We start from the raw sequence: 6339 nt of genomic DNA, 5'->3' as shown, positions 1-6339 counted from the left end.
TTGAACTTACTTTTGTGACTGTTAAATAACCCATATGCTTCAAATTCTTTGTGCCCATATTTTGTTTCTAAATCTTCATATACCATTCGTTTCCCACGTCTGTAGGTGGCTTTTAAAGTTCGCCGTCAAATCCTAGGGCTCAACCCTGGATAGGCGGTGGAAACTACCAAGTTGGAGTAAGTTTCATCACTACATAACAATCTTAGAATAATCTTCAAATTCAATTTCACCAATTTCATTACTCTCACTTTTTCTAGAAAATCATTACTTATAACAAATGTACTACAACTTCCAAATTTAAATTGTTGAAACTTCCACTGAACTCCAACCATATAATTATGTCTTCTTGTTACCATAACATTTGCAGCAACATTTCCTTTCCCACGATAGTACTTCCACTAAAATTAATAATCTTTCAAATCTTTTTCCATTTTCTCCAAAAGGAATTATGCATCATTCCTTACTCCGTCTACCACGACCCATATTTAATTATGTACTCTCATTGCCTGTGAAAAAGGAACCACACATATAACAAAAACAACTTTATTTCTACTTAGTCACGTCCAATATTTCTAACATTATCCCAAATCTTTGATATTCCAATTCAGTCTTTTATAGGTCAGACAAACAAAGACCTATGAAGCCACTTCCTCTTTATGTTGAACAATAAAAAATACTTCTTCAAATATTATCTTAGTTATGCATGATGCACACTAAATCATTTTGATAACTTTTATACTAGACTATGTTCTCTAACTTGTTGTTTGCAAATATGAACAACTTATTCTAAACCTCACAATTCCCCTTTTGCTTCCAAATGAAATTCTCAATCACTTAGTTCTTAACATTCCATTAATTTGAATCTTTATCATTTTGATACTTGAAATGTCTTCTTGCTCATGGTAGTTTAAGCCAAACCTTCCTTCCTAAAACTTGGAATCTTACTCTCTTAATAACTTTACCAATCTCTTTTGTCTCATGTTTAGTCTCTTTTGATCAAACAAGTACTTAAGATTCTTATAATGATATATGTAACTAATCAACCTCCTGTAACAATCAATTAAATTTACATAACTTTTCATTTCCATGCTAGCAATGTAACGACATGGTCACTCATTCTTACTGATCATATTTGGATTTATAGGTTGTCTTATACACATCTTCACTTTTTACTTAAAGTTTTGGATACCTAAATCTCATATCTTCTTGAAAAACATTGATGTTTCATGCAACATGATCCATCATACCATCATCCCTCAACAATCTCATTTATCTTTTAAAAATCCACACATAATCTAGATTTATCACCCTTATTCTTTATTAGCAATATTGATATTTCTTATGGTAGCATACTCGACCCAACAATGTATTTTCTCAATTTTTTTTTTTAACTTTACTACTCAGATGAATTCATTTTATAATTTGTCATTAATGCCAACCTTGCTTAAGCACTGGACCAAAGAAAAATTCATTTTTATCTTTGAAGATAACCTTGACACTTGTTCTGGAAAACTGCGTATAAAACACCATTATGCCAAACTACTACTTGTCTAACCGGTATTATTTATCTATATTTGAAGTTGCATTATGAAACAAGTTACCCTAATTAGTGACTCGTTCCCTACTCGTTGTGCAACTACTCATTTCATCTTATTTCAATTTGAAGATGTCACATTTCTATTCATCACAATTAAAAAGATTGTGATCGACATAAAGTCAATTCATCCACAAAGTTATATGTAGATCCTCCAAAGACAAACATCTGAAACTCACTTAGAATTTGAGTCCATCGGTAATAACAACCACCTATCATATATATATATATATATATATTACACTAAAGAAAATGTTGGTGTAAAACTATTAGCTAAAAGGACCATTTTAAAACATACAATCAAACGCTTACCATGTTTAAATTTATTTCCTTAAAATAAACTTGTGTTCAATGTCAACTTCACATAATATAGAAATAATCATCCTAAAATTTATATAAAAAAGTATACTCTACGTTTAGAACTAAGATAATAAATCATCTTCATTTAGTCATGAGTGTGCACCCTCACCACCTTATCAAGATTCTTTTCATTCTTAATACTTTCATCTTTATTCGTAACAATCACTTTGATTCAACCACAAAGAAGAAAAACATTAATGGATTGTTTAAATGTAAGACAAATATATAATAGTACACTAATTTGATAGAAACTAATTCATATAGTGAGGTAAATTTTAAAGTTAAAGATATTGATTTAGATAAAATAAAACTTAAGTGTTGGTGGAGTGTGAACGGATAAATTAAACACATAGTTTGGTCCTTTAAATTTATTTTTCTATAATATATATTGAGATATTAAATGATATTTTTCCTTAGATAACACTATTTCTACTTTTATTTTTCCCTATAGCACCCTTTTGTTTTTATTTCCCTGTCTAGCACCATTTTGTTTTTATTTCTCTATCTAACACCATTTCAAAAGTCAAAAGAAATTAATAAATTAAAAAGAATTGATAATTTTTATTTATTTCTGTTTTTGTTTTTATTTTCATCACAATTTTTAAGCATCAAGTATAGCATTTGTATTAGTTTTTTTAGTGAATTTAAATATTTAAAAAATTGAAATAGAAGACAAATTGAAATTGGAAAATAATAATTAAATATATAAAAATTCATGGAGAAATATAAATACAAAGAGAATGAAATAAAATATTTTATTGGTATTTTGATGTAAGTAAATATTATGCGCAAAATAAATTTAAAAGTGTAACATTATTTTTATTTTTTTGTATTTTTATATTAAATGTGAATTGTGGGGAATAAATTATAATATATTTGTATATATATTTTTATAATAAAATTCGAATGAAAAAATTATAATAAATTATAATGTTGGTACCAAATTAAATGTTGGTAATTTTTGTTTGTTAAAAAGATATTAAAATAAGTAATAGTAAAAATTAAATAAAATTATTTAGATATTTTATAAAAAAAAATTAACTAAATGGTGTAAAAAATTATAAATAAAAATTAAGTTATTCATTGATGATAGGTATGTAATAAAAAAAATTAAGTGAATCAATTAATTATTAGGTTTAATAAATAAATAAATATATAAATTATAATGATTTATATATAAATATATGTCACAAGTTATAATACTAAATATTTTATAATCATATTTAATTGTAAATAAAAATTATAAAAAGAAATGAAATATGTGGTGAACACTAAAATAAAATAACTTTTTGTATTTTAATTTATTAATTTATTTTTACTTTTAAAACGTACTGAATAAGAAAATAAAACAAACAAAAAAATGTTATATAAAGAATTAAAAATAAAAGAGTACTAAATGGAGAAGTAAAAGTGGAAATAGTAGGTGTATTATTTATGATACACTACATAATTGAAATGAAACACATTAAGAGTTCCAATCATAACATTTGTAAATGTTTGAGTTGTCGGGTTGTTGTTCGAACCTACATGGTCCATCTTTCTTAATATACCATTTACATTCATCACACAAATAGTAATCCCTACTTTGGTCATATACATCAAAGTGCAACAAAGGACTATTTCCCCATTGAAACGAACAAAAGAAGAGTGTTCCCCAGAAATAGTTAGTCCCAAAACTCATTTTGAAGGCTTGATTAATATTGAGAACATGTTGTCCAAGATCATCATCTCCAGATTTGCAGTGAATGTTTAGATCTTCTCTTCCTTCCAGATCATTCGTAATATACACATTAGTATCTCTTGCCCATACCAACATAAGCATGGACAACAATAGAACGCTTTTCACTAACACAGACATTGCAACTTCTAACACTCTTTTTCTGCTAATGACTTTTCTCTGCTAATGAATCAGTTGTATATATAGAGACTCAAAAGCAATCACCAAACGTGTTTTAGAACAAAACTGTCTGTTAAATTCATATTATACCCATTACTAGAAAATCATTAAAAAAATTAAATATAAAAATAAAATATAATTAATTATTATATTAACTAAATTAGATAAAATCATTGGTATTTAAATAAATTTTTATTACTAATAAATAGTTTTTAAATTGATGGTTAAAATGAGATAATGAAGAAACTTAAAAAAAACTATTTAATATAATTTATTATGCAATTAAATGTATTTTGAAATTGTATTTAATAGCATCTAAATCGAATTTATTATATGACTAATAAGAAAGTATTCAAACATATGTGATTAATATTTAACTGCTAAATATTATAAAACGAAAGAAAAATAATTAATATTTATAATAAAATAATGTAAAATCTATTTAATGAAAAAGTGGTTATTATATATATATATATATATATATATATATATATAAAAGTAACACTCTAATACTTATTTTTAATAAAAATTTCATAAGTAAAATATAATTTTTAAACATTACACTAAATAAACTTTTAACCACTACCTCCAATAAATTTGTTGATCATATTATTCTTTCTATTATAATAATTATTATAATTATTAAGATTATTATTGTAATTATTATTATTGTTATCATTCACTACAAGAAAAAAATGGTTTATAGGGGAGGTTAATATAATCCTAAGAATTGATTTAATTAACAGACTTTTTTTTTAACCTTCGTTAAGTTCAAAATGTTATTCTAAAACCTTAGCAAAATAACGGGTTTTTTTTTAACCTTCATTAAATTCCAAAGGTTTTTTTAAAACCTCGGCAGAATAACAGAGATTATTTTGACCTTCATTAAACCTCAACAAAATAATGGAGGTTTTTTTTTTTTAACTTTCAGTAAGTTCCAAAAGTTTATTCTACAACCTCAACAAATTAATTGAAGTCTTTTTAACTTTGTTAAGTTTCAAAAGTTTATTCTAAAATCTCAACAAAATAACGGATATTTTTTTAGCTTTCAAACGATGTATGGTAGAACCTCAATAAAACACTCCAGATTTTTCAAACTTGGATAAATAAATATAATTAAATCTATTTATAAATAAATAATTGAAAACTATATAGTTTTGTATCGTCCCAAATTTTGGTCGGTCGTATACCGATTAGTTTGACCTACCAAGTGGCCCAAGGCCAAGGTCACCGTGATTTTTGGGACATAATTATGCCGGTGTAATAACATTAATTTGGATAAATATATTATGGGAATGCATCTTATTAATGAAAAATTAATGTGATTATAATAAGATTTTTTTTTATCACAAAGAGGTTTTTTAGACAGTGTTATACTTTCCAATGAGCTAGTGGATGAATTGAAGAGGAAAAAGAATAGCAGGGTGATTATAAAGATTGACTTCGAAAAAACATGACTCTGTCATTTGTGACTTCTTGTTTTACATGTTGGCCAGGATGGGATTTTGTAGTAAATGGGTGCATTGGATCAGAGAGTGTATGCAATCATCTTTTATTTCTATCCTAGTTAATGGAAACCCAACTAAGGAATTCAAACCGAATAGAGGTCTCAGACAAGGTTGCCAATTGCACCGTTCCTCTTTCTAATTGTGGCTCAGGGTCTTTAAGGGTTAGTGAATGAAGCTGTTAGAAAGGAGTTATTCTCTGGACTTAAAGTAGGTGCCAAAAAAGTGGAGGTGAAGCTCCTTTAATTTGAAGATGACACTTTGATCATGTATGATTTGAACATCCAGAATATCTGTGTTGTTCAAGTTATGCTAAGACTTTTTTAAATTTGCTCTAGACTTAGAATTAACTTCTTTAAGAGAAAAATTGGTGTCATTGGAGTGGATAGGAATGTACTATAAATGTTCTTAGAGATACTAAATTGTAGTATTATGAATATCCCGTTTATTTATCTTGGTTTGCCAATTGGGGGAACTTCTTCTAAAGCTTCTTTTTGGGACCCGGTGATCACAAAGGTTATGAAGAGGCTATCTATTTGGAAAGGTAAAAATCTATCCTTCGCTGGTCGTGTTTGCTTGATTCGTTCAGTGTTGAATGTTATTCCTCTGTATTATCTTTCGTTCTTCAAAGCTCCATCCTCTATATGCAAAAAGATTATAAAGCTTGACTGCAAATTCTTGTGGGGTTGGGATTCTGAGTGAAGGAAAATAGCTAGGATTAAATGGGATAATATTTGCAAGCCTAAAGTGGAGGGATGGTTAGGTATCATGCAATTACATTTTTTCAACAAAGCTTTACTTGGTAAACAGAAATGAAGACTCGGGTCTATGAGAACGATTTATGGAAAGATATTCCAGTATCTAAATATGGCTCCTGGATAAATCTTTCAGAATCTAGAATATTGAGACATGCATCTAGATGGTGGTGTGACCTAAACAAGGTGTGTGGGGAAAGGGAAGGGCATCAATTCGTTTGATTCTAA

Source organism: Phaseolus vulgaris, chromosome 8 (genome assembly GCF_000499845.2).
Source record: "Phaseolus vulgaris cultivar G19833 chromosome 8, P. vulgaris v2.0, whole genome shotgun sequence".
NCBI classification, from domain to species: domain Eukaryota; kingdom Viridiplantae; phylum Streptophyta; class Magnoliopsida; order Fabales; family Fabaceae; genus Phaseolus; species Phaseolus vulgaris.
This window is presented reverse-complemented; position numbering follows the sequence as displayed.